The sequence below is a fragment of the Equus asinus genome, chromosome 4 (assembly GCF_041296235.1).
Source record: "Equus asinus isolate D_3611 breed Donkey chromosome 4, EquAss-T2T_v2, whole genome shotgun sequence".
NCBI classification, from domain to species: domain Eukaryota; kingdom Metazoa; phylum Chordata; class Mammalia; order Perissodactyla; family Equidae; genus Equus; species Equus asinus.
The window spans coordinates 67,936,433-67,963,438 of record NC_091793.1 but is presented as its reverse complement, the minus strand read 5'-3'; the positions used below and the strand labels follow the sequence as shown (position 1 = coordinate 67,963,438).

Below are 27,006 nucleotides of genomic sequence, written 5' to 3'. Positions count from 1 at the left end.
GGTAGATGACACCGGGGCATGTGTTAATGTCTAGAGGATATCTTTGGAGGTGTATTTCCAACTATAGATGGAATGGGTACCTAGCTGAGAATAGCCCATACGCTTTTTAAAACCTTGACCAAGACAAGCAGTGGGTGTGAGGAGGGGAAAAGGCCATCTGACAGTTGCAGGCACCTTTTTGGTTTCTCTGGTCAGGGAGGCCTGAATTTCACCTTTGCTGGCAGGCAGTTCCTTTGAGTGATTTGGTTATGCCAAGGGAAAGGAGCAATCCTTTCTGGAACAGAGGTTCAGGAAGCACAGTGGGGAAACTGGTCTGCATGGCCCCATAACAGAGCATTTTCATGGTGTGTGGAATGCTTCTCTGCAGATCGCATTCCTTTTGGGGGAAAAATACTCCTCCAAATGTGGATTTAGATTACGCTGTCCTTAAAAAATTTTATTTGTTCTTGAGGTGTGTTTGTGTGTGTGTGTGTGTGTGCAAGCAGAAGCATTCTTGTTCAAAAGTTTAACCATCTGTGTTAGGAGCCAAATGGAGCTGGGACGGTAGCAGGAGGGATGAAGTGGCATGTCTTCATTTCATGCTTTCTTTGTAAAGCTTCCCAGTAGGTGTCACTGCAGATTGAATCACTCTGATTTCAGGGAACGTCCGTCTCTGGGGTGTTGCTTTTGCCCAGGTGAGCGGAGGGACTAAGGCAAGGCCTTGGGAGGAACACTTGTTTCCGATGCAAGTAGACATTCGGACGGCCAGACACCCCAGAAACGGGCTGGGATGTGAGGACGGAGGGACGAGGCTGGAACTCCAGGGAGGTGAGAAATCCTCAAGGGCCTGCACATGGAGGGCGATGGTCAATCCTTGCAATAGGCTGATTCCGAACAGCCATATTCAGCACCCCACGGTTTTCTCTGTGTAAGTCCTTGTAAAGAATATCGGTTATCACATGGGGATCCATGCCAACGTTGAGGAACATTCTCTGGGAAACTGCAAGAGGGGAACCTGGTAGAATTAAGGCTTCCTGTGGTCAAGCGGGACATTTGAGAGGGAAGACGCCAGCTGGAGAGAGACACCTGAATTATCTGTCAGTGGCTCTCAGTGCAGCAATTGTGATTCCCCAGGGGACATTTGGCAATGTCTGGAGACATTTTTGGTTGTCACAACTGGGGAGTTTCTACTGGCATCTAGTGAGCAGAGGTCAAAGATGCTTCTAAACATCCTACAACACGGCTCCTCCCCAACTAAGAATTATCTAGCCCAAAGTGTCTATAGTGCTTAGGCTGAGAAGCTGACCTCGATGGAGGTAGTCAATGCATTTAGATGTTCAAATGCAAATATAATAAAAACTGAATCTCAAAAATATTAATACTATTGATTTTAAGAGGAAAGGTCGTCTGGCAAAAAACACAACAAGATATATTTATGGAGCGTCTAGTGAGCATCAAGTTTTGTTCTAGGTTCTGGGGTCCCAGCAACCAACACGACAAACTTCTCGTCTTTGTGGGATTTATGTTCTAGTTGGGAGGGTAGACCCCTAAGAATCGTGGACACTTCAGATCATAATTATAATGGCTCTTGTGAATTCACTCCTTTAATCCTCCCAATAACCCTATGAGATTTGTGCTTCTAGAATCCCCATTTTATAAGACACTGAGGCATACAGAGGTAAGGAGCTTGTCCAAGATCCCACAGCTGACAGACCCCATGGGAATTCTTTATAGCATTTCAAATTGGTCTTGTAGTCAAACAGACTTTAGAGCTTAACTAAGTACATGATTTTGGTCCATAATTCAATTTCTCTGTCTCTTCCTTCATGTATAGAATGGAGGTAATAAAAGTATCTCATAAGGTTGTTGTGAAAATTACATGTGTTAATTTATGTAAAGCGCTTGGCATACAACGGAGGTTGATGAGTCACATAAGGAAAATGGAGAGTGGATGGAGAACGGCTGGAGACCTCCTTTAGACTAATGGTTCCCTGGACCAGCAGCACCAACATCACCTGGGAGCTTGTTAAAAAGGCAACTCTTGGCCCCCAGCTCAGTCCTCACTCTGGAGATGGTCCCAGCAACCTGTGTTTTAACAAGCTCTCCAGGTGACTCTGACATCCGCTGAAATTTGAGAACTAATGAATTAGACCCTTTTGAGACAGTGATGTTTGAGCTGGGACACACACACTTCTTCTCAACCCTGTCCTGACTACAAACATGTTTTCTCCAGTTTTTTTGAAACTCTATCTTTCCTCCCCTCTCTTTTGCTGTTTCTCTGCTTCTCCTTGGCTTCATGCTTAGCAGGTCCCATCTCCTCACCTTCTATGATCAGTCGCCTTCCCTGATGTCTTTACACACCCTCGCTGCTCTCCATCTTCACTGAGATGGTTCTCGGTTCTCTTTGTAGCTGTCTTCACCCATTCATTCATTCATTCATTCGTGCAGGTTTACTGAGCCACACCAGGCCCTGTGTAGACTCCAGGAGGAAGAGCAGGGAGAGGCCCGTATTCTCAGGGATGCTGCCATTTAGTGGAGAAGCAGGAACCTGTCCCAGTCGCAGGCCTGGCTTCAGGGGTCAGCCAAAGGAAGGGTAGCGGCTGAGTCAGGATGGGGCAGAGGTGGGGATCAGACCAGCTTCTCAAAGGAGGTAACACTTGGTTTGAGACTTGATGAACCAATAGGAAGAAAGCCTGATAAAATGATGTTAGAAATCATCTGTAAGAACACAAGGGCAATAACATCAAGGAAGGAATGCTTTTTAATAACAGCAGAAAAAGCTAAGCGTGGGAGACACATGAACGTACTAAAGAGAACTAGTAGGATCCGCTGACTAAAGAGGATAGAAATGTTCTACTATGTTTTCCTTAAAAGCAAAAGCTGACAAACCAGAAGCGAAGGAACTGTCATGGGGTCCATGCTGGGCCTTCTGGATGACCTTCTGCTGCCCTGATTGATTTGTTTTCTTCTTCTTTTGCCTCCAAGCCTTTGCTTGCCCTCTTCCTCCTGCTGGGTTTGCCTCCTTCCTGCTCCCTCCCCACCGCTGTTGGTGAAAATCCTCCCATCTTTTAATGTCCAGGTCCAAAGCTGCCTCCCTCCAGAGACCTTCTCCGGTCCTCCTCATCGCAGGTGATTTGTCTCCTCAGCAAACCCAGAAACCTTCGTTTAAACTCTCATCAGCTGTTAGCACATTTTGCTGCATTCTGCTTATCAGATAGGAAGGTTTTGTTCTCTGGTCGGTGAAAGATCCTCCAAGATCTGGACAACCTCTTACCCACCTTTGTACCATCACAATGGCACAGGCTCGTGCACTCAATAATCAGGGCCGGGCTTCACTGGACAGAATTACACATGCACAGGCTCGAGAAGGCTCAACCACCGTCTCCTGCTACGTCAGAATAACGACTCTAGAGGAATTAGAGGGTCAAATTCCTCAATCTATTCGTAAACTTCAATAACAGAAATAAAGGGCAAGAAAGCAACTTATGATTACAGGGTAAATTAAGGACATTGATGGAGATAAGGTCAATGTGTCCTACTATATGAAAGAAAAAGTTACTCAACAAAATGTAATAGAATAAATGCAAGGAGAGAAATGACAAAGGAAAAACCGTGACAACACCATGGATGAAAATCTGCTAATTACATTGAAATTGATCAATATTCATAAGTTCAGCACTCAGGCTCCTGCATAAGGTAGTTAAAAGAGCAGGAACAGCTTCCACACAAGGATATATAGATAATAAACCACCATGAGGAAAAATGCAGGTTTTTAGCTATTGAAGAAATGCAAATCAAAACAGGTAAAATATATCATTATATACCAATTAAACATTTTTCTTCTAATGATAACAAATTGATTTTGGCAAAGCTGTCCGTCTCTCTCTTGTTTCTCCAAAGCCAGGGCCAAGAGAACAGTGAATCCATTAAAACTCTCTGAGATACAATTTGGAAATATGTAAAAAGAACAATCACACTGTCTCTACATTTTAACTTACTTACTAACTTTGGGAGAAAATATACCAAGGAAATAATCTCAAAAGGGCAAAAGAATTCTGCTAATACTTTAAAAATCAGCAAACCAAATGCCTGTCAAGCACTGCACAGGGTCTGGAATTTTCCCTCCTTGTGAGCTAACAAGTTGCCCTGTAACTGTTTCACAGATGCTCTCAGGAGACATGAGACTCATGGGTCAGAGACAAAACACTTTATTTCCCTGGGCAGAAGCTGTAGCTTGAGCTCTCTGTTCATTTGTTCTGGCTTTCCATATTTCCCAAGTCCCACGGGGGAGACAGAAAGGGCCCGTGATGGACGCCTGCACAGAGAGTGGGCTGTGTTACAAGAAAGGGACACTGAGCTCGGACGATTCACCACTTTCATAGTAAGTAGATGCAAGTTGCCCTTTGCCCAGGGAGAGAGGTACCTCATCTGTCAAGGTCACTCTGTGCAAACACAACTCTGAGCTACGGCTGGGTAATGAGCAGTCAGGACCTGGTGTTCTTGGCCTGTCCCATGTGAAGGTGCAGGGGTGCTCAGGGCCCATGGATCACCTCTCCCGACAATGCCTCATTGATTCATTCAACAAATCCATGCAAATTTATTGAGTCACCTTCTGTGAGCCTGGCACAGAATGAGATGCTCAGGACACAGCAGTGAATAAACTCCCTGCCTATGAAGAGCTTACATTTTAGTGGGGAAGGCAGATAGCAAAAAGGAACTAAATAAATAACGTGCTGTCCCCTCTGTGAGGTGTTGTGAAGACAAATAAAACAGAGTAGTGGGACAGAGAACACCTTTAGATAGAGTGACAGATTGTAGATCTGATGGTCAGGGAAGGCCTGAGATGGTGACACTGGAGCAGAGACCAGAATGAAGTAAGTGAACGAGCCATGCCTATCTGAGGGAACAGCATCCCAGACAGATGGAACAGCTTACACCGAAGCCCTGAGAATGGAATGTGCTTGTCATGTTCAAGGATCTGGGAGGCCAGGTGGGCTGGAGTGTGGTGAACAGGGGGAGAGTGGTCTGAGACGAGGGTAGAGAAGCTCAAGACTTGTAATTGAGACAATACAGATTTCTAAACTGTCAATTTTTTTTTTAAAGATTTTTTTATTTTTTACTTTTTCTCCTCAAAGCCCCCCGTACATATTTGTATATTCTTCGTTGTGGGTCCTTCTAGTTGTGGCATGTGGGACGCTGCCTCAGCGTGGTCTGATGAGCAGTGCCATGTCCATGCCCAGGATTCGAACCAACGAAACACTGGGCCGCCTGCAGCGGAGCGGGCGAACTTAACCACTCGGCCACGGGGCCAGCCCCTCTAAACTGTCAATTTTTATAGAAAACAATTTATATAAAAGAGTTAAATGAAAACAATCAGACTGAGCCTGCAGACCAGCATATGGAGGGTAGCTCGGCATCGGCATCGTGGGCAGAGAGGAGACAGGGTCAGGAGAGCGGAGTGCAGCCGCCAGTCACAAGGCAAGTCAACAGCTCTCCCTGTTTCTTCATCGGCAAGTGCTAATGATGAGTAAAAAGGGTAAGAGCAAGGGGAACAAAATGTGTGAATGGGTTTTCTTGTTACAGACATTTGAGGAATTAAAACTGTAAAACACAATCTATATCAAAAGATCATAAGAGAACTGAATGTAAGGTTTAAACTGAAAGTTAAAAATAGTAGCAATTGTCATCAATTACTGAACACTTACCCCTGTGCTACTGGCTTTATTTAACTATAGTTTTATAATAATCTCCTCACAGGTATAATTGATACCGACTCTCATATCAGTTTCCCCACATTAAACCCAGCATATATGAGGTTAAAACCAGAGCACTCTTTCCCTGCTTACTCCCTGTCTTCCTGGCTCCAGAATCCAATATGCTCCCTGGAGACAGACACCGGCAAGGACAAGCACCTGGATCATCTCCTCCTCGCAAAGAGATACAGGCTGGTGGGAAAGCTGCTGACCAGCAGGTTCACGGGCCCCCTCCTCTCTGCAAGTAGTCTCAAGGCCAAAGACAGGCTGGTGGGAAAGCTCCGACCAGCAAGGCCATATGCTCCCCCTCCCCTACCTAAAACCCCCAATAAAAACCCTTCCTTTTAGTTTTTTGGGGAGTCTGGGATTTCAGCATTAGCTGCCCTCTCTCCTTGCTCAGCGCTGTGCAAAAATAAAATTCCTACTTTCTTCCACCACACCCGGTGTCAGAGATTGGCTTGCTGCGAAACGGGTGAGTGAACTCACTTCGGGTTCGATATCATAATTATCTTCATTTTTAAAATAAGGAAACTGAGTCTCAGAAAGCCTAAGTTGCTCAAAATCTCTCACCTAATAAATGGTACAATATAAAAAGTGTAACTATGAAGAGAATATACAGCAACATGAAAAGTGTTAAGAGAAATCTGCAAAATGAAAAATTGATTTCCAGCATGAAAAATGCACGTGGCTGGGAGCTAAGACAGGAGCATCAAAGCACGTCAGGCACCCAACCAGAATAACGTGAATGCTTCTGCATCTGGGAATCCTTTGCTCTTGTTATAAGGCTTGTCCAATAAAATGGGGAGAAAATTACTGTGAAACTATTTCAAAGCCTAGTCACCATTTCCTTCTAAAGGATTGTCTTCATCATGTCAATTTTCTCAAAAAAATCGAAAATGCAGCTCTTTCCAAGATCAACTCCAAACCCTGCTCCTTGGCATGTACACCCTGCGCGCTCAGCTCCTGCCACCTCAACCCAGCCATGCACGCCCCTGCCAGGTCCAACCCTCCATGCATCTCGTCCAATAATTAAATTCCTTCCCTGCATTTCAGTCAGCGGAAGGTCTTCTCTGACTACAACCTCCTCCATCTCTGTGACCCCTGAACAGCCCACACCGCCCAAACACTTCACCTTTACATCTGTAGGTATTTTCATTTTGACTTCTTTGCCTGTCACTTCTCATGGCCCCTGAGTGGGATATCAAGTCTGTGTGTGTGAGCAAGCACCGTCCTGAGGAAAGGAGAGTAAAGGAGAAGGACATTCTTGGCGCATCCCTTCCTTCAGGGCCCGTTCCCCAAGACTGCCCCAGGTGCGGCGGGTGGGGGGGGGAACGAGTCAAGGGAAGAAAACCCTTGCACCTGCTCCAGCCCAGGGGGCCTTTCCAGAAAGTCTTCTCTGGGAGCTGGCTCTGGCTCTCCTGAGCACCTGCTCAGCCTGAGCTCTTTCCAGAGTGTTAGGAACCCAGGACGTGACCGCAGGTCGTGCTGCGGTGACAGGAGGAGGGGCAATCTGGGCTCTGCGTCCTTTATGCTTCTGGTCCAGTCCCAGGCGCAGCCGCAATGCAGCTTTCAGTTGATTTAACTGTGATCCAACTGCTTTTTAAAAGTGCAAAAGTGCACTTGGGGGGCCAAGTGCAGGGTTAGGAGAATGTCCCCTTTCTAGTTGGTTTCTACCTTTGCCCAAGGGTCAACCTAAAGTGACTCCAGTCCAACCCTGGGTGTGAAGAACCAGGAGACAGAGACTATAGTCAGGAATATCAGCAACAGCAAGGCGGGGTGGGGCGAGCACGGGTGTGCTGCGGGCTGGGATGTGATGGGGCAGGGTTAGGGATGGCAGGGCGAGGAGGTTGTAATCCTTCCCTCTTCCAGGCCTCTGCCAAACTCTTAGACGCCGCGTTCCTTCCGCCTGGCGCCACACAGTGAGCTGAAGGCCCATGAAGCCCTGGGGGCAGAAGGGCTGCGAGTGGAGCGGCGCGATGGAGCAGGCTTTAGGGGCGTCCTGTTTCCCTACCCAATACTGGAGTCTCCTAATTCAGGTACGAGTATGCAGGATCAAGATGTGGGGAAACAAGAAACCCTCTGTCCGGGAGGGGGCGGGCCTAACCGTGCCACCAGGCCCATCGGAGAGATCCAGACGGAGTTCCCACGCGATTTGAACCTTCGCCGAGACCACCGCAGTTGGTGGTCCTCTCCGAGAGCACGGCGGAGGCTGGGAAGACGCCCGACCGCGCGAAGGGCGGGCTGCCATCCGCAGGTTCTCCAGACCACCACCGCCCACCCCGCCGCCGGGCTGGAGGTGGGAGGGGGGCAGCTCTCCAAGCCCGGCCCTGCGCGGACTCTGGGCTGCGCTCTCGGATTCCCAGCCCCATGACAGCCGGTTGCTCTGGGGATGGCGAGGAGAGGTGGGTGGCCCCGGCGCGCCGAGCGGAGCTGGACTCCTGAGGGGTCCCACTCTGTTTTTCTCCACTGGAAAAAATGTCCACGAAGGCGCCAGGCAGAGGCGCCAAAGGGGAACTAAGGCCCAAGGGAGGACCAGGGTAGGGCGACCTGAACCCCTCTAAGCCCTCCCCGGGCACGCAGTGCCCCCTCCCACGAGGCCACCCACCCCGTCCTTGCCGAGCCCCGGGGCTGCGCGTGCGGTCCCTACCTGGGAGCCGGCGCGCCGCGAGCCATGGAAGCAGCGAACCTCTCGGCGGCCGCCACTGGCGTCGCCCTTCCCTCGGGACCCGAGGCCTCTAACAGCAGCCCAAGCCCCGGCGCGGTCGTCAGGTCTACCCCAGGCGGCGCCGCCCTGCCCGGCAGAGAGCCGCCCTTCTCAGTCTTCACGGTGCTGGTGGTGACGCTGCTGGTGCTGCTGATCGCGGCCACTTTCCTGTGGAACCTGCTGGTTCTGGTCACCATCCTGCGCGTCCGCGCCTTCCATCGTGTGCCACATAACTTGGTGGCCTCGATGGCCGTGTCAGACGTGCTAGTGTCAGCGCTAGTGATGCCACTGAGCCTGGTGAGCGAGCTGTCGGCTGGACGACGTTGGTGGCTGGGCAGGAGCCTGTGCCACGTGTGGATCTCCTTCGACGTGCTGTGCTGCACCGCCAGCATCTGGAACGTGGCGGCCGTCGCCCTGGACCGCTACTGGACCATCACGCGGCGCCTGCAGTACCCGCTGCGCACCCGCCGCCGCGCCTCCGCGCTCATGATCGCGCTCACCTGGGCGCTCTCGGCGCTCATCGCCCTCGCGCCGCTGCTGTTTGGCTGGGGTGAGGCGTACGACGCTCAGCTCCAGCGCTGCCAGGTGAGCCAGGAACCCTCCTAGGTCGTCTTCTCCACCTGTGGCGCCTTCTACCTGCCTCTTGGCTTGGTGCTATTTGTCTACTGGAAGATCTACAAGGCGGCGAAGTTTCGCTTCGGCCGCCACCGCAGGGCTGTGCTGCCATTGCCGGCCACCGTGCAGGTGAGGGGCGGGCGGCGGAATGGGGGCTTGGGGAAGGGGCTCTGTGGTGGAGGACAAAGCTTGGAGGAGGGGAGAGTTGGCGGCAGAAGCTGGCACACTGGGGGCACGCGCGAGAAGGTTGGCCGCTAGCGCAGCTGGAGCGCACGGGGAGTTTGCCATCTGCTCTCCCGAGGCGCCCACGGAGTGGCTCGTCACCTGCACTTGGCGCAGCACGCAAAGGGCTCGCCACGTGGGTGCCTCGTTCGCCGGGGGAAGGGGTTTCGCCACTAACACGCTAGTGCTGGAGCTGGAGCTGGACCCGCTCAACCACCGGGCTGAAGGGGGCGTGCAGGGGCAGCGTCCGATCAGCTGCGCCCTCTGTTGATTTTCCCCTGGAGCGATTGTGCCCGTGTAACTCCTGCCACCGCCAGCTTCCTGGTCCCCGCCAGACCAAGAGAGACAGCGGTAGGCTGGGAATTCTTCCTGCAGATGAGGAAATTCCTGTGAGCATCCACCCCTTATTTTCAGTCTCCACCGCACCCTAGTCCATCCTCTGCACTCCAAAGACTATATGCCCCAACTCGATGCGCCAGCTCCCTGCCAAGGGGGGAGGTGAGGATAAAAAGTTATCCAGTGTCCCTTTCCTTTCACTGTCCCAACCTCACTGCCCTCCTCTAGGGACTTTGGAACGAGCTAGAACCCTTCAAATCCCAGCTCGGGACATCGGGCCAGCTGCTTAGTCTCTGTGAGCAAGTTAATTCCTGGTTCAAGGAGCTCTTGGTGAGGATCCCCCCGATGAAGAATCTGAAGCATCTAGCACAGTGCCTGGCACACAGGGGTGGCAGAGCTGGCACGAGTTAGGAGGGCAACATTGCCTGGCGGTCTACAGTGGGCTGGAAGATAACCCTGGAAATGAATGCAATGGAGGACCTGCACTGGGCAGAACTTCTCTGAAGGTGTTTAGAATCAGAGCTTTCTGCCTTTTGGCCAGGCCCTAATAGATGTCAGCTGCCTCCTCAGCCTGGAAGCCCCAAACTTTCCATGGGGAGTGGGGTGTCTCACGCTTGCCCTCCTAGAGAATAACAGGACTTATTGCCCGCTTCCAAATACCATGGGGAGCATGAGCAGGGAAGGAAAGAGACAGGATTTTTTGTTGTTAGTTTGCTTTAATTTTGGAAAGTTAACACAGATACTTAGCCTACTCAGATATATGTGTTTTAAAAAGCAGGCTTTTCCCCCTTCATTAAATGGCAGAGGAATTTTGTAGCATAAAATCGGAATGTCAAGACTATAACTGGAAAGTGTTGGCAGGGGAGAGATTTCTCCAGAATTAATGTACTCTGCAAGGGCCTTTGGAAATGCCTGGGGTGATGATAGTTCTGTCAGATTGCCGAGGTGGGCTGCCTTTAATAGCTGCATCACTCCAATGTGGCCCCCGAGAAATTATGCTGAAGGGGGTGCCAGAAAGGCTCACCAAGCCTGAGCTTAGTGTTCATTTCTGACAGGCCCCATTCAGGCAGTGATACAAAGAAGATGTGACTGGACGGGAGCCTGGCCAATCCGGGGTGGCCGCTGGTGGGGAGAAAGAGCTCTGGGAGGCGGGGGCAAAGTTGTGATCCAGCCACTCGTTGGCAGTGGGACCTGGGGCAAGCCCCTTCTCCATTTTGGGCTGCAAGTTCTCTTCTCTAAGACACAGTATTGGTCTAAACCATGGCTGAGTCTGGAATCATATGATGCTGAGATTGCAGACAAGATGGTGTTCGAGAGCATCCTGCTTCTTGGGCTCCAGCAAGCCCTCACTCGAACTCCTGGTAATGTTGCTGAGTCAGCCTTTGCAAGCTTTCTCGCCACAAGACACCCAAACAAAAATTTAAAACAACAGGCCAGGAATGCTCTCTCTCTACATTGCCCCTACCTGCTTTTTTCTGCACTCTAGAGGAAATGAGTGGAGATGAATTTAGATCCTGCAAAGTGTTGGTACTGCTCTCTGCGGGTGACAGAAGCACTTATGAAGTCTGAAGGCCTCTGGTGATGAGGCTGTCTGCATCCTTCATCTTTTTTTAGAATTCTGTGCCCAGGTTCCAACGCTCAAATATTACCAGAAAGGAATCTGCAACAGTTCCTGGACAGCGATTAATTCTTTGGGGCAAAATGTAATTTTTGAAAGTGGAGAAGGAAATAAATGTTTAATGAGTGAGTTCCCTTCCAGGCACTGTTCTGGTGCTCTACATTCCTCCTCTCATCTAATCCTCATGATCCAGCCAAGCTGCCATTGCCCTCTTGGTCAGGATAAACGAAGATATGCTCAGTGAAATATAACCCCCAAACTAACAGTTTCTGTCACTCTCACTCCAAGTTTAGTGTGGGTCTGACAGCCCTCCTGCACAGCTCTCCTTCAGGTGGGAATTCATGGATGGGGCCACTTGTCATCTTTCAGCTATGCTGTCTTGAACATATGGCTTCCCAGGTTGCCGTGGGAGGAGAAGAGATATATGGAGATACAGCAGCTTTTAACTGGCTTACCCTGAAGTAAACACATGTCACTTCTGTTCACAGTCCATTGGCCAGCCACTGGCTGCGAAATCTAGGGAGTGTGTCACTGTTCTTTCCCTTACTTTGTCATTACTCCATGCTGTCTCCAGCAACTTGACTTCTGAGCACTTTCCCACTGCTCACAGGCATCTCCACCTTCACAGGAATGAGGCAGTCATATCCCAGGCAAGGTGGGTTGTGGGGAGCAGGCTCTCCAAACTAGGCATGTGAACGCTCCTTTCCAGAATAGCTGAACACAGGTGAGCCAGAGACACTGCCAGCTGCTCGCAGGAGACAGGGCTCATTCCTACCCTGCCTTCCTTTGCTTCAACCTCACAGAGTGAGTACCACATATACAATATATACAGAATATTCTGTATACTCTGCTTCCCCCCAAAGCACATGCCCGGTTATGATTATTTTCTACAACCCTGAGCCCTTTATTGGTTAGAAGAGGAAAAAAGCAAAGCCAATAGAGATTATTGACTTGGCTTTTAAAATGTGACATCAATTTCTTTTCTTTGTCAAGCCACCCCTGATGGCCTAGTGGTTAGAGTTTGGTGCACTCTGCTTAGGCGGCCCAGGTTTGGTTCCCGGGTGCAGAACCACATCACTCATCTGTCAGTAGCCATGCTGTGGCAGCGGCTCACATAGAAGAACTAGCAGGACTTACAACCAGAACATATAACTATGTCCTGGGGCTTTGGGGAGGAAAAAAAAGAGAGGAAGATTGGCAACAGATGTTAGCTTAGGGCAAATCTTTCCCAGCCAAAAGAAAATTTGGAAAAGACAAAAGAAAATTGTTTTTTTCTTGTCAATTGTCTGTTTGATTGCTGTGCACAAGTTGATACCAGGGCCTGTGTATTCCTTAGGCACAGTAGGCACGTTACCAAGAACCACAAGACTTTTAGGGGCCCATGGAAATGGTTTAATTTCTTTTAAAATTAGAGGAGAAATGAATATAATAGTAATGAGTTTAGAATCATGAACCCAGCCTCGATTATATTAGTCTTCATAATAATATGGTCATAAGACATAATTTTTCACATGTTTTAAAGGAGGAAGGGGCCCACAGAGTGAAGATGCCTGGGGCTCATGAACATCCTAAAGCGCAGTTGGCACCCTTCCCTCATTCACCCCGTCGGTAACCGTGTGGGGGGCAGTGCACACAGCGGCTAAGAGCGTGGGATGCGGAAATAAGGAGACCTGGATTTCAATGCTTTTTGTGCCACTTACTAGCACTTTAGCCAAGTGACTTAATCTAAGTCTGCGTTTCCCTGCAGGTAAAATGGATATGTTGCCATCTGCCTCAGAGTATCCTTGTGAAGAGTGAGTGAGAGAATAGTAGATGTGGAGTGTCTAAAACAGTAAACCACAAGTGAGAGGTCCTGTAGTATTTTATTATTTTTTAAAATTCCTCTTTTCTTCCTCTTACTGCTGTTACCCTCATAGCTGGATTATTTATTGCTTGTGTAACAAATTACCCCAAAGTTTAGTGGCTTGAAAGAACAAACCTGTTTTAACTCACAGTTTCTGTGCGTCAGGCATTGGGAGCCGCTTAGCTGGGTGGTTCTGGCCTAAGGTCTCTTGTGGTTGTGGCCAAGATGTTGGATGGGGCAGCACTTATTCAAAGGCTGGACTGGGGCTGGAGCCTCCACTTCCAGGACAGCTCACTCTCGTGGCTCTTAACGGGAGGTCTCCACAGGCTGCTTGAGTGTCATCACAACATGGCGGCTGGCCTCCCCTGATCTAAGGGAGTGAAGTAAGGAGGAAAGTGCAGTGCCTTCTATGCTCTCGTCTCAGAAGTTCCATCTGACTATGTCCCCTGTATTCTAGTCATTAGAAGTGAGTCACTAACTGCAGCCCACACTTAAGGGACGGGGAATGCTCCGTCTTTGGGAGAAGTGTCAAGAAACCTGTGGACATTTTTTAAACCACCTGCTAAGACACGCAGATGGTGTTCAACATTACCTCATTGACTTTCACTGACCTGTATATCAGGCAATGTGGTAGCCTCTGAGGTTTCAAAGAATGGGCAAGCAAGGTCTCTGCTCACAAGGGATTAATTTTAGTAGACCACAATTATAGAATTATAAATGCAACAAAGTCTTATAGGCGCTCTGCTAGAAGTCTGTCCAGAGAACAATGGTCCTGAAGGACTGACTATGTATGGGGAAGCAATTTGTCAACTGTAAAGGGCAAAATAAATGTGTTGAGCTGTAGGGTTTGTGACAACTTGGATCTGAGTTTTAGTTCCTGTTAGGTACAAACTATTTGGCTCTCTAAGCCAATCCTCTCTATTAACATTAACAAGTTTGTATGTTGTAAGCATACAGGACGTAAGCCCTGAGCGACCTGAAATCTGTGCAGAACCCTTTATGCTGTTGTCACTTGTCCAGTGTTCAGTAGTCATGTGGACCCCACCAAAGACTAAGCAGCTGGTGGGCTTGTGGAGGGAACTGCACGTGCGCCCTGGGTTCAGTCAGAGCTCAGTTATGGGAAGAAGGCGGTAGAAAATCACCACCCTTGCTCTCATTCCATCTATTAAAAGAACTGTGGGCGCAAACACATTCCCATGCCAGACGGCAAGGTTACTTTAATTTCAGAAAAGTAAATTTTGTGAATCAAATTGTATCAGTGGTAATGAAACATCTGGCTTATGGTTTGATTCTTTTAAGATTGGCACCTAATTGAGAGTTTCTGGAAGCACTTGGGCACACCGAGGAGCGTTTCCTCTACACCTTCAGAAATACCCCGGCCTTCCCCTCTCTGTGAACTTCTGTCTTCTTCTCCTTACATCATCCTGTTCCTTCTGCCTCTTTATCTCCACTCGCATTTCTCTTTTCTCTCTGAGTGGACTGTTGGGAAGAGTGGAAGGGGAGAATGAGAAACGCAGAGGGATGGGGACAAGTATGGGGCAGGGACTGTGTGTTTTCACGAAGGACCTTGCAGTAGGCTACTTCTTAAATCGGGGTAATTCTTGGAGAAGATTGAGCTTCTCAGTGGAAGAATGAGATCCAAACTCCATAGTTCTTAACCTTTTGGCAGGTCACAGAATTCCGTGAAAATCAAAGGAAAAACTTGCTGCCCACACAGATGTGTAGGCGCCTGCTCGCTCAGTTTGCACGGGGCACTCCCTGAGGCTCCTTTCTTGCCCTCGGGCTCTCCTGAGGGAGGGAACCCACAGTGCAGAGTCACCAGGGCTCTCTGAGGCAGGAAGTGGTCACAGGGGAGGCAGGGCCCCCCAGGGTTAGATCAGAGCACTGAGGCTGCACAATGCATGTGCAAAAGGCGAAACCTCCCCTCTCTCTGTTACACCCTCCCATGCGCCAGGAATCTCTGGTCTGGGAGCCCAGGGACCTCAGGACTCAACCTCCTGCCTCAGCAGAGGACCTTCCACTGGCAACCGCTCACAAATGGGGATGACTTTCAATCAGATGATATTAGAGCTGAAAACACAAATGCAGCCTGACTTTAACACACTCGATTACATTTTCCCCGTCTCACCATTAACTCCAGGGAGTCCTTAGCCATTCCAGGGTTACTAACTCCCCACAAAAATCCATGTTTCCAAATGTCAGAACGATAGCAATGGTACCTTATGTTATGACCATACTCCAAGGCTTAGCAAAACTATACTCCGTGGAGTGTATAATTACACTGAAAGGAAAGTTAATTTTCTTCAAGCCTAGCACTGATCTGCTTCTATTTTTTACAAGAAAACTTCCTTGGTTTATTTTCTTAGTTTCTTTTGCGCAAGACAAGCAGCTGAGAAAATTTCCTATTCTAGTTTGTCAGACAAGCTAGACAGCTTCTGTTTACTTTCAGGGGCTATTTTGGTTAGTTATCTCTTTAAAGTGCCTTCGAGAAATGCAACTTGGAGCTTGTTCTCTCAGGAAACCTTGGGCAGAGAGAATGGAGGCACAGTGGTCCAAGTCCTGACCTGCGCAGCTCTGGTTAGGAACAGGGAATTCCAGTTATAATCAAGATTGCCTTCAAACCCGACTGGAAACGTCACTATGTCCTCCCCCCCTCAGATGTAGGGCTTCACTAGCCACAAGGATTAGCATGGTTGCCCCAACACCCGCTTTGTAAGGATTCTCGCCCCACTGGATGCCTGACTCGCGTGGCCACAGTGCAAACTGGTAGGTTCCCAAGTGATTAGGAACCATCTTCTTTCTGCCTTCCTTTTCTATTTCTCATTAGGATGTTTATCTGACAATATGAGAGGATTACAAATGTTTGTGGGCTCCTTCTGTGGCAGCTGGAACTTTTTTATTAGAAGAGAGGGAAAGGACAAGGGGACATGAAGCTGACATTTATGAGGTCCTACTATGTACTACTGTCTCATTGTAGTCCTCATAGTAAGCCTACAATATAGACGAGGTTTTTCATGGTTAGAGTTCTAGAAATGGGGGCTCAGATTGGAATCCTATCTAATCACTATGTTGCTCTGAGCCTTGGATTCCTCCTTCCTTCCTTCCTGGTTGCTGCTATAATTGAGTAAGATAGTGTGTGGAACCACCTAGCCAAGTGCTGGACAGCTGTCACGAACTGTGAAGGTCTGTTTGCAAGCTGAAAGGTCAGCCTGCCAGTGTACTGGATGCTCCAAGAAGACTCGAGACTCCTGGATCAGAGTCAAAGACTTTATTACTCATGGCACACAGGCAGCATGAGCTTCATGTCTGCACTGGTTCCCCTTTCCCTCAAAGTCCCATGGGAGTGACACAGAGTGGCCCAGATGGATTTGCGTCACAGTAGAGAAACTCCCAGATTAGGGAACTCAAGTCTGTATTGACCAATGTTGGACAATAAATAAACCTGCCCTCGGCTCTTAGGAAACCTGAATCTTTTCTAATGGGTTGCAAGCAAACTGCCCTCTTTCCCGCTGGGAGATACTCTCTCTATCTTCCCAGGCGGTTTGCTACACAAACATCCTTGACAAGCTGTCCAAATCCAGGGCTGTCAGTGCCTTTGCTAGCAAAATGTGCAGCAACGCAAGAGGCTTGCAAGAGAATTGTCTCCCCAAACATCTATTTATTCAATAGATATTTACTGAGTTTTTACTATATATTCTATGTTACATTAGGTCCCGGGGATTCTGCAGTGGGCAGGACCCTCATGGTCCCTGCCCTCCTGGAGTGTTGGTCATGACACAACATTCTGAATGATGATTTGGAATCCATGCCCTGACATCAGAGTGCTTATCGGAATAGTGGGACAGAATATTTGAAATTGGGACTTGATGGGAAATTCCAGTACATAGTCCCTACACACACAGTAGGTAGCTAATAAATGTCTGAGTGTATATTGGCCGGCAGATTTGGTTCTTAATTAATTTTAGATGGAAAAGCCTCAGAATCTATGGAGATATTTAGGTAAACTCATTTTTAGATCACGTCTCAGTTTGGCAGAAAGAAACCATACAGGTCTGGAACTAGACAGACTGGGCAGGCACCTTGGTTCTGCTTTTCCCTGCTGGCATGGCCTTGGCCATGGCATTGGATGTTTCCAAATTTCTTTGTATTCAGAGCACCTTTCCCTTCATGGCAGGACCAAGAAGTGCCAGTTGCTATGTGTTGTGTGCATTCAACAGCCCGCATTCTTGCCTTCCAATGAGCAGATTCTAACTCAGGGTGAGAGGCCTCTTAACCCTGAAGGGTCTGTTTTCAGACAGGTGTGCAGAGGGAAGTCAGCGTGAAGAGGCTGAGGAGAGAGAAACCAAAGAGGAAGATGGAAGAGCTCAGGGATAGCCCCAGGGCTGGTTGCTAGAGGCCCTAGAAGTTGCCCAGGAAGCCACACATGTCCATTTTGAAAGCATCCCAAGCATAAATATGATCCTTAAAATAGATTCTGTGGAACCTGTTCAGATCAGTCACTTTGACTCAAGGAGCAGAATAACAGGCAGGGGTTAAGAGTATGGTCTCCAGTAGAAAATACCCAAGTTCGACTTCCAGCTCTAACAATAAGCAAGTGTGTGACCTTGGATGAGGTACTTAGCCTCTCAGAGTGTTTTCTCAACTGTAAAATGGTGATGATAACAATGCCTCAAAGGTATGGTGTGAGGGTGGCAAGGGCATCCATTACCAGCGTTTAGCATAATCTCTGTTCCATAGTAGCTTCTCCAGAGTTGCTCTTCTTGCTGCCTTTTGGTTTTCTACTGGATGTCACATTTCAAATGAAAGAAGCCGAACCAGTCAGTCTCCTAGCAAACCAGGATCATCCCTGATTGGCATTTTTTTGAGGCTGTTCCTGGAAAGGTTCCATTGTCTTCCAGCGTCACTGAGCATAGCATGTAGCAGGCACGGGTGAAATTTGTGAACACAGGCTTTTAGCAGACAGACACCGTGGTGGAGCAAAGGGGGACTCTGCTAAATGCTGCAGCGGGGGAGGCCGGGGTGTTTTAAAGCTGTTTAATCAGTGGCCTTGGGTTTTCTGTTTCTCCTCCCCCAGGATCTCTTTGAACTGAAGTTACCCCATTTCTTTACTTCTAGAGCTCAACCAGGATTTGGAATTTGCCTTCCACAGTGGAGGGACTCAAGAGCCTGGGAGGTCATTTAGGTCCACAGAGAAATGGCTGGAACAGTGCCCATCAATGAGCTGAGTGGGAGGAAAACAAATCTCCCTCCACTTCCTCTCATGCTCTGATCCCATTTTTCTCTCCCAGCAATAGACGGCTAAACATTCACGGGGTGACTTCAGGATGCCATGTTTTATCACTCAGACTTCCTCTGGTGACTTGATGATGGTCTGCTGTGAGGGAATTGGTCAGTATCGTCTCTTCTAAAGGGGAAAGGTGACATGCCACTTCTGCCCACCTGTGGGAGGACTGGAAAACCTTGGAACGGCTTGTGAAAGAGGGGCTCTCGCTGGCCCCCAGAGGGTGCGTGTTTGCCAAGCCAGGCCTTTATAAGGGCGGGGTGGGGGGGGAGGGAAATGCTGTTTGTTCTCTTGCTGGAATCACTTGCCTTTTCATTCTGTCTCTCCAAGCGGCAGGAGAGAGGATGTGGGTATATACTCGCAAAGGAAAGGAATCTTCTCTGTCCACATCTCCATGGTCTGTTTTCAGGCTGATTGATTTTCCAAAAAAATAGAGGCAGGGGTGGTGAGGGGAAGTAGCAGAGGACACAGAATCTGAAGGCAGCGCTGAATGAGGTGTCCTGGGCTTGCGTAAGTCAGGCCACCTGAGAACTCCTCCACCCACTGAGCTCTGGCCGTCTGACCCAAGGGAGAGAAGACAAGGGAAGGTGCTGTGGACACTGTAAAGTGCCCCTCGGTTGTGTGGCTGTCCCAACTGCTACTTTCTGTTGTGTCTGGGAGGAAAACTAGACACACGCCTTGCCTGGGAGCCTCTTGCCTCTGTGTTTTCTCTGGCATCTGTGGCCAGCCTGACAGCATTCCCGGAAGGAAGGAGAATGCACATGTGGACGTTGTGTTGCAAGGGTCAAGCAGGAATTTGGCAGCTGTTTCCTGGGAATCTACAGGTGCCAGATGCTGCTGCTAGGAGCTAGTGTACCAGGAAGACGCAGTCCCGGGCCTCGTTCAGCTGGGACCAGAGAGGAGCCAGCTCTCATGCCCACATCACACAAACTGCTACAGAAGAGGAGAAGATGGCACCAAACAGGGCAAGTACTTGAGTTTAGAGGGTCAGGAAGGCCACTCTGAGAGGCTTGGTGGCCTTTAAGCTGAGATGCGAGAGGTAAATAGGTGCTAACCAAAGGATGGGGATAAGAGTAGAGAGTGTGCCAGAGGCTCCCTCAATGGTAACCAATTACGACCACAAAGGCATTGACGGTTAGTTTTTTTAAAGCTAGGCAATACAGATTATCCAATAATTTAAGCTGAATCCATTTAGCACAGTAATTGTATAAGTTCTTGCAATAGTAATGTTTAAAGGCTGCTTCTCCAGCTGCAAACTTTGTGAGAGGCAGGCCTGGGTCTGTTTTATTCAGGGTCCTGGTCCCAGCACCAAGTCCACTCTATGCCTATATAATGGGCGAGTCCAGGTGCCAGGGGTTGTGCGGGCACCCACCACACATTCCCAATTCACCTCCCCGATGGCCTCATGGCAGGGGGACAGGACTTTGGTCACCCAGCTTCACAGATTGGAAAGCTTGGCCAGCAAGGCTGGGACTCAAGCTTGGGTCTTATGCCAAGGTCCCTGCCCTTGAGGCTGCCTCCCTCCCACTTTATATCATATTATTGGACATGGTGGGGACCACCACTCTCACTCCCTGCAGGACCTTGAGAACTCATTTTAACCTACAGTTTCAGGAACTTTTTCACCTAATATTGTTTGATGGATCATGGTATAGGCACATCTTGAAAGAGGCTGGAGCGGAGGTGTTGGCCAAGACTGGAGTAGCCCCATGTTGCTTTTCTGATCCACTGTTAGGTTTTACTTTTTAATTCTCTGTTTCCTTTGTTCCAAGGTGAAGGAGGCACCTCACAAGGCTGAGATGGTGTTCAAGGCGCGTCGCCCGACACTGACCTTTCAGGAAAGTGGAGACTCGTGGCGGGAGCGGAAGGAGAAGCGGGCGGCCATGATGGTGGGCATCCTCATGGGCGTGTTTGTGCTGTGCTGGAGCCCCTTCTTCCTCACAGAGCTCATCAGCCCCCTCTGCACCTGCAGCCTGCCCCCCATCTGGAAAAGCATCTCCCTGTGGCTGGGCTACTCCAATTCTTTCTTCAACCCCCTGATTTACACAGCATTTAACAAGAACTACAGCAACGCCTTCAAGAGCCTCTTCACCAAGCGGAGATGAACACAAAGCTTGGGAAGACTGTGGGTAGAGTTGTGCGGAGGGAACTTGTGTTTCTCCCCCTCACCAGTGATGCGCGAGCCTTCCCCCCACATCTGAGAATTAATGAGATCTGAGAGCCATACCACTGGGCCTGGACTGTAGGTGCAGCAATGCCAAAGGCTCTTCAGAAAGACAGCAAATGTGGGGCAAGCACGCAGATATGCCCTCTTCCTACATGAGTGGCATACATTGCTAATCAATCTTGGCACATTTCCCTACTGAGCAGGAAGTCTGCCTCAGAATCCTTTTCAGATAGCACGTCAGGCAGTTGCTGCTAATTGGTTAGAACTGACACAAGAGGATCAATGCCTTTCCTTTATCTAATACCATATTCCTCAGAGAGGGTCTCAGCACAGGGCCCAGTGGCCTGTTTTGTGTTCCACCCAGGAGATGGTGTCCTTTGTGAAACAGCCCCCACCTCCCAACCCTTTATCCACCCATTCACCACATCTCCCCCAGTCTCCAACACAATGTGTCCTGATTTGGGAAATGAGGATCATCGGAGCTTTTGCTTTTTAAAAAAGTATCCAGTGCAAACCCTATCTACTGAATCAGACTTTCAAAGAAGACATCTGGTAATTTATACATTATTAAGTTCTCTAGAGAATTTTTTTTTTTAATCAGTGAGAGACACTGCTGGATGTTCAGGCTGCTCTTTAGAACAATTAAATTGGCATTTCTTGGGGCTGAGACCCAGACGGCAGGGCTTTTTAAAGTTCCCCAGGTGATTCCACCGTGCAGCCAGCCTCGAGACGCCCTGGCGAGGGCTCGTCTGTGCTTCTGTACAAGGGAGAGCAGCTGTGAGAAATTTCCCCAGGACTTCACCATCCTGACTTGTATGTGTAATAAAAATGCTTTTGAAGTATTCATTTCTAGGCTCAGAATCAGTCATCTGTATGACTGATCACACACACATATGCATATACACACACACGTGTCTATCATTGAGATGGGGACAATGCTTGTTGTGGAACTAAAACACAAACACACACAAAACTCCCCCAAAACTGCCACAGTGAATCTTGGGCTTCCTGACAATGTGAAATGTGGCCCAGATGTGTAGGGATCCAGGGGCCTGGATGAGGGGGATACCTGGACTGAGTCATCTTGGCCACAGTCTGCCTAATTTTGGACTGGCTGCCTACTGATTCGGCTTTTCATTTCCACAACAGTCCACTCGGCCATTGGCTCCCTTGATGTCTGAGGTGTACAGACATGCTTTGAGCACACACTATAGAGCACCTGCCCTTTGGGGGTTATCAGAGAAGATAGGTCCCTGGTGCCTTTTCCAAAATCTTTGGGACCAGATGGTTTTGGGATTTAGAACTCTTCTTTTTTTAAGTTTTAGAAAGGCGATATGGTACATGGTCCATAGATTAGATAACATCCCCAGCTGGGTCTGGGCCAGTAGCCTCTCATCAAACACATGGATATTTCTGCAATAAAATGAGGAAAGGACTAAAAATAGCCTCACACTCAGTCAGATCAGATTTTGTCATCAAATGAGTTAGGAACAACCTGTATTTGCTGAACTTCTGTGTTTTTGCAATTGAGGATCTGTGTCACCTCAAACTACCCACGGTCCCAGCTCTGCGTGCTTTCAGCCCTGTTGAGAAGGAGCTGGAGTCTGGGAAGAGCATGTGGTCCAGCTATTCCTTTGCTGCTGGAGGTTGGGACACCACAAACGTGCTTGGTGTGGACCCCAGGACAGCCTTCTTGGAGTCATACTTTGGAACTTTATTTTTCTCTATCATTGGAAGATTCTTCAAGCAACAATCTTGTGAAACCTATCAATGCATTTCACATAAAGAAGTCAAGTCATCAGGGGCTGGCCCGGTGGCCGAGTGGTGAAGTTCATACACTCCGCTTAGGTGGCCCAGGGTTTCACCGGTTTGTATCCTGGGTGCGGACACAGCACCGCTCATCAGGCCATGCTGAGGTGGCGTCCCACATGCCACAACAAGAAGGACCTACAACTAGAATATACGACTATGTACTGGGGGGCTTTGGGGAGAAGAAGGAAAAAAAAGATTGGCAACAGATGTTAGCTCAGGTGCCAATCTTTAAAAAAAAATGTAAAGTCATCAGATGAAGGCATGTTTTCTTAAGATAATGAGGACTTATAAGTGGCTCTGTTTCCATTTTCACTTTGATCCGGAGGAAGTACAGAACCACTTTTCTGACTTAACTTTGGAATCTATGTAGGAACTGGTCACCTACTTATTTGTTTTTAATGTTTCTAGCCAGTCTGTAATTCCAATTCTTATTTAGGTTTTCCTTATCCTAGTGTTTTATGTTCTATTTATATTTCACTGTCATATTCTGTGTATTTCCTACAAGCCACCTCAGATCCTCTGAATTAAGGCAGGGGAGAAAGGACTAGGAGATGACTGACAAGCTGGAGGGGGTGGAGGTTCTCAGGTTGTGTCATTCCTCATGATTGCATTTTAAGGGCTAGAGCTCAAGCCTGGGGCTACTGGGCATTTTCCCTCTTGGCTGAAAGACACTAGGTGGTGTTAATGATCTTCCTCCCTGGCCCTCTCTTCATAAAACACACAACCAGGAATCAATTTTAAGAGTATTATTTATTGAGGACCCACCATGTGCAGCTGTTGTACTAGGTTTTATATACAAACGCTCATTTAATCCTACAAGATCGGTATTGTCCTCATTTAACCATATTCCAAGAGGGTAAGCAGCTTGCCTGTGGTCACAGTGAGTCCATGCAGAAAAGGTGTCTGGACTCAAGTCTGCCTGGATTCAGACATGGGAGAGGGGAAGGGAACCCAACAGAAATCTGACTGGACTCATTTCAGTGTTCGCTTGCATTTTGCAGCACGAGAGATGCGCACCTGGAGTAGCGGATCCGCTTGCATTGTTCCAGTTGGATTCCAGGCAGGAGCCTTAGAGGAAGAGTCTAGGTATGGTTGGGGGTCGCCTATGGGATCTTTGGTTACTCTCACTATTGGATGGGATGCCTTGTCATTGTGTTCATCTGGCTTGGGCTTTGACTTAATGTAGGATCCTATGGAAGCATCCCAGGCAGAAGGAATCATTTACATTGAGTCCTTCTTTTATTTTTATTTATTTATTTATTTTTATTAATGTTATGGATTACAAGCTTGTGAAATTTCAGTTGTACATTTTTGTTAGTCATGTTGTGGGTACACCACTTCCCCCTCCGTGCCCTCCCCCCACCCCCCCTTTTCCCTGGTAACCACCGTTGAGTCCTTCTTTTAAAAGGAAGTTGTTTGCTTGCTAATTTGGTGGCAACTCCCATTGGACCTTTTAGACTTGAACCTTTTGCTCAGTTCGTGAGGCCTTCCCTGACCACTCACTATAATTAAAAAATGCTCAATTTCTGAAACGGATCAGTTGATGATTGACTTTATGTAAGGATGCACTTACAATTCTTTTTAATATGGAGTATCAGAAATAGAAGCCTACTGACAAAATATCTGATTTACAATGAACATTCCAGGAATAAGCATAATGTGTCTGTTCTGCCTCAAATCTCCTTGTCTGTAGAACATGGCTAAGATGGAGCTGGAAGGCTATAAGAGGAATTAATCTCTTCCCTGTCGGGATTTATTTGATTAAGGTAGCACTAAATTGTCCTCATGTCAGAATCCAATTCCACAAAGTTCCAGGCCTGTGGGATGGATGTGGGTAGCCTAATAGTTTTATTTTATAAGTTGAGTCATGTATAATGTAAAGCATGCTACGTTTCTCCCCTTTAACATGGTCTCCGTGTTTCTTTAGGCATATCTGAAGAGAATGTGGATTCTGATCATGATTGCTGTCCTCTGTGAGCATCTATTCCACATGTCCCCAGAAGCCTGCTCTCTGGCCCCTGATCTGGTCCCTCCACACTAATGCTGGGTGGTATAGAGGTGTCTTTCAAACTCCAGGTCACAACCTACCATGGAATCACTTTGGTGGTGGTTTGTCAGCTGTGTTCTCAATAACTGTGCACAATTACTACAAAATCTCAGTGGTGTAGACCAATGAGCCTTTGTTTCTTGCTGAAACATCTGTGAGTTGCCTGGGATTGCACTGATCTGGGCTGGGCTCTCCTGGGCTCGGCTTCCCTCTGCAGCTCTGCTCCTGTGTCCCGCATCCTCCTCAGGCCAGCAGGGTTTGTCCTTTTCAAGACAGATGTATAAGAGGGCAAGCCCAACCACACAAGCACATTTTCAAACTTTTGCTCATATCAAGTCTGCTAACAAGCCATAGACCAAGCAACAGCCCAGATTCAAGGGCTGGGGAAGTACATCCCACCTGCCAGGACGCCATGACAAAGGTGTGTGCTCTGGGGGGATGAAAAATGGAAACCAATAATTCAATGCTCAGCATTTTTACAAAGTACTTAAGCAGAACAGGAAAAAAAATCAGAGTGTAGTATAGAAAGGGTAAACAGTGTCTCGTGAAACTTGTTCCAGGTCTGTTTTCATCTGGATTATTAGTGGTCTCTTTACTGGGCTCCCTGCTTCTGCCCTCGCCTCCCCTGCAGGCTGCAGTCAGCACGGCCCCCAGAGGGATCCCTATTGAAACCTTCTTGAAGCCTTGCAATGGTTTCCCACACAGGTGCCTTCGTGTTCCTCAGTCACCTGCCGGGCACCCTCCTACCTCAAGGCCCGACACCGGCTACTCCCTCTGGCCGGAATTCTCCCACAGGTATCTCGGGGACCCCCTCCCTCACTACGCATGAGGACTTTTGTCATCGTTTATTTGTTTATATTTATGTAATGCTAAGAACACAGATATCCTAAAGAAGAAACAGTAACAGAGTTTTTTCTATACAGGATTTTGATTATAAAACACCAGTAATTTAAAGCTCTAAAACAGAAAAGCACATCAATCTAGAAAACTGTAAAACCTAGTTTCTCTCTTACCTGAATTAATCCGAGAACACCTAAACATTCTCTTTGAGATATCAACATTAAAATCATGCAAAGAAACTTTACCCATAGTGTTTAAACCATAAAACCAACACCTGGGTTGTACATGACAAAGCCTATAAAGTGATGCACAGTGAATACAACTGGAAGAAAGTCAGGGTGACCGAGAGTCAGGGGCAAGAAGGCAGTCAGGGACAGGAGCCATGTGTGGAGCAGGGCGCCCCGCCGTGTCTGCTGCCAGCCCCGATGACCCCAGAGGCTCTGCACGCCGAGCAGCCCCCGGACAGCAGGGATGAAGCCTGAATCTCTAAGAGCCGGCAAGCTGACGCTCTAGACAAATGTCCACAATTAAAACCGAGGTAGTTCTCAGTGAAGAATGTAAAGTAGGAGGCCCTAACTCTTCATGATAAAACCGCGGCCGCCACCTCCTCACAAGACACTCCGGATCCCTCGTCCTGGTTTCATCAGCAGGTGGAAGCACGTGCCATCTGGTTTCCCTCTTTACCTGGCGTGTTTCCCCACTGAGTGTGGCCGAAGGAGGGCTGGGCCTTTGTCTGCTTTGTTCACTGCTGTGTTCCCAGGGCCTGAGCCGCAGGAGAAGCTCAAATATTTGTTGGTTGAATGAATTAATGAATAGGGATTTATTTTTCTCGTGGAACAAGAAATACAGAGGCCAGTGGTCCCCAGGTTGGTTCAGATGCCCGTCATGCCTTCAGGGAGCCAGGCTCTTTCCGTCTTTTCACTCTGCCAAGCTCAGTGTGTTGGGAGGTTTCCTCACAGTCTCAAAATGGCTAAGGCTGCTCCCACCATGTCGTTCTTTCTTCCCCAACAACTTGCAAAAACAGCAGCTCTCCTCACGCATCTTGAGCTGATCATCAGCAGGAAAGTCTCCTCTCTTCTGGCCCGAGCTGAGTTAAACACACGTGTGTAAACCAATTCGTGGCAAGCAGAAACGGATTCCTGTGACTGTTTTAGAACAGCTGTCATGAGTCCTCACCTGGGCCGGACACATTCCACCCCAGAGGGGGATAAAATCAGAGCTCTGCTGGTAAGGAAAGAGGGCTGGGCACAGGATCGCCGGCGGTAGGTTTCCACGCAGGACAGGCACGGCTCCTGGAGAGTGCTAAGAGCGCCCCCCGGACCATGGTGCAGGGGACCATCGCCATCTTTTTCACCCCAAAAGCCAGAGGAACAGGGGTTGTGCTGTGATTCTCCAAGATGGAGGCCACCCTGCCACAGCCCTCGTCTGTTCCCAGGGCGCAGCCACTGCACAGTCCGTCTCCCCATCCCCCCACCTCCCTTCCACGCCCACACGCTCACACGTCAGAGCAGAACCATCCTCACTGCTTGTCTCCCAAAGGTCTTCTGTGGAAGAGGACAGCCCCTCCACTTCCCTTTCTCCCTCAAGACCCAAGAAAAGGAGAGTTAACTACTTTTGGTTCAAAGGCTTTAAATTCCTAAGGAAAGCAGATTTACTGAATAAGAATCTTCTCTCGTTTCTCTTTTTTAGAAAAGCAAACCAAATGAAAATTTAAAAACTTTATTTTTTGAATAGATAATACCGGTACATGGTACAAAATGCAAAAGGTACAAAAGGTATACAGTGAAAA

General features: G+C 48.4%; 1 long non-coding RNA gene and 1 pseudogene across 1 annotated transcript; one reads left to right on the top strand and one right to left on the bottom strand.

The window, feature by feature from the left end:
* Positions 1-5,107: 5,107 nt before the first annotated feature.
* Positions 5,108-8,514, bottom strand: LOC139045082 (uncharacterized). The gene is made up of 3 exons (XR_011502750.1): positions 8,380-8,514; positions 6,865-6,963; positions 5,108-5,496 (listed from the first exon to the last, which is right to left on the bottom strand). It is a non-coding gene; the product is annotated as an uncharacterized lncRNA (long non-coding RNA).
* On the top strand, positions 8,404-26,770 carry LOC106845677 (5-hydroxytryptamine receptor 5B-like; annotated as a pseudogene).
* The last annotated feature ends 236 nt before the right edge of the window (positions 26,771-27,006 follow it).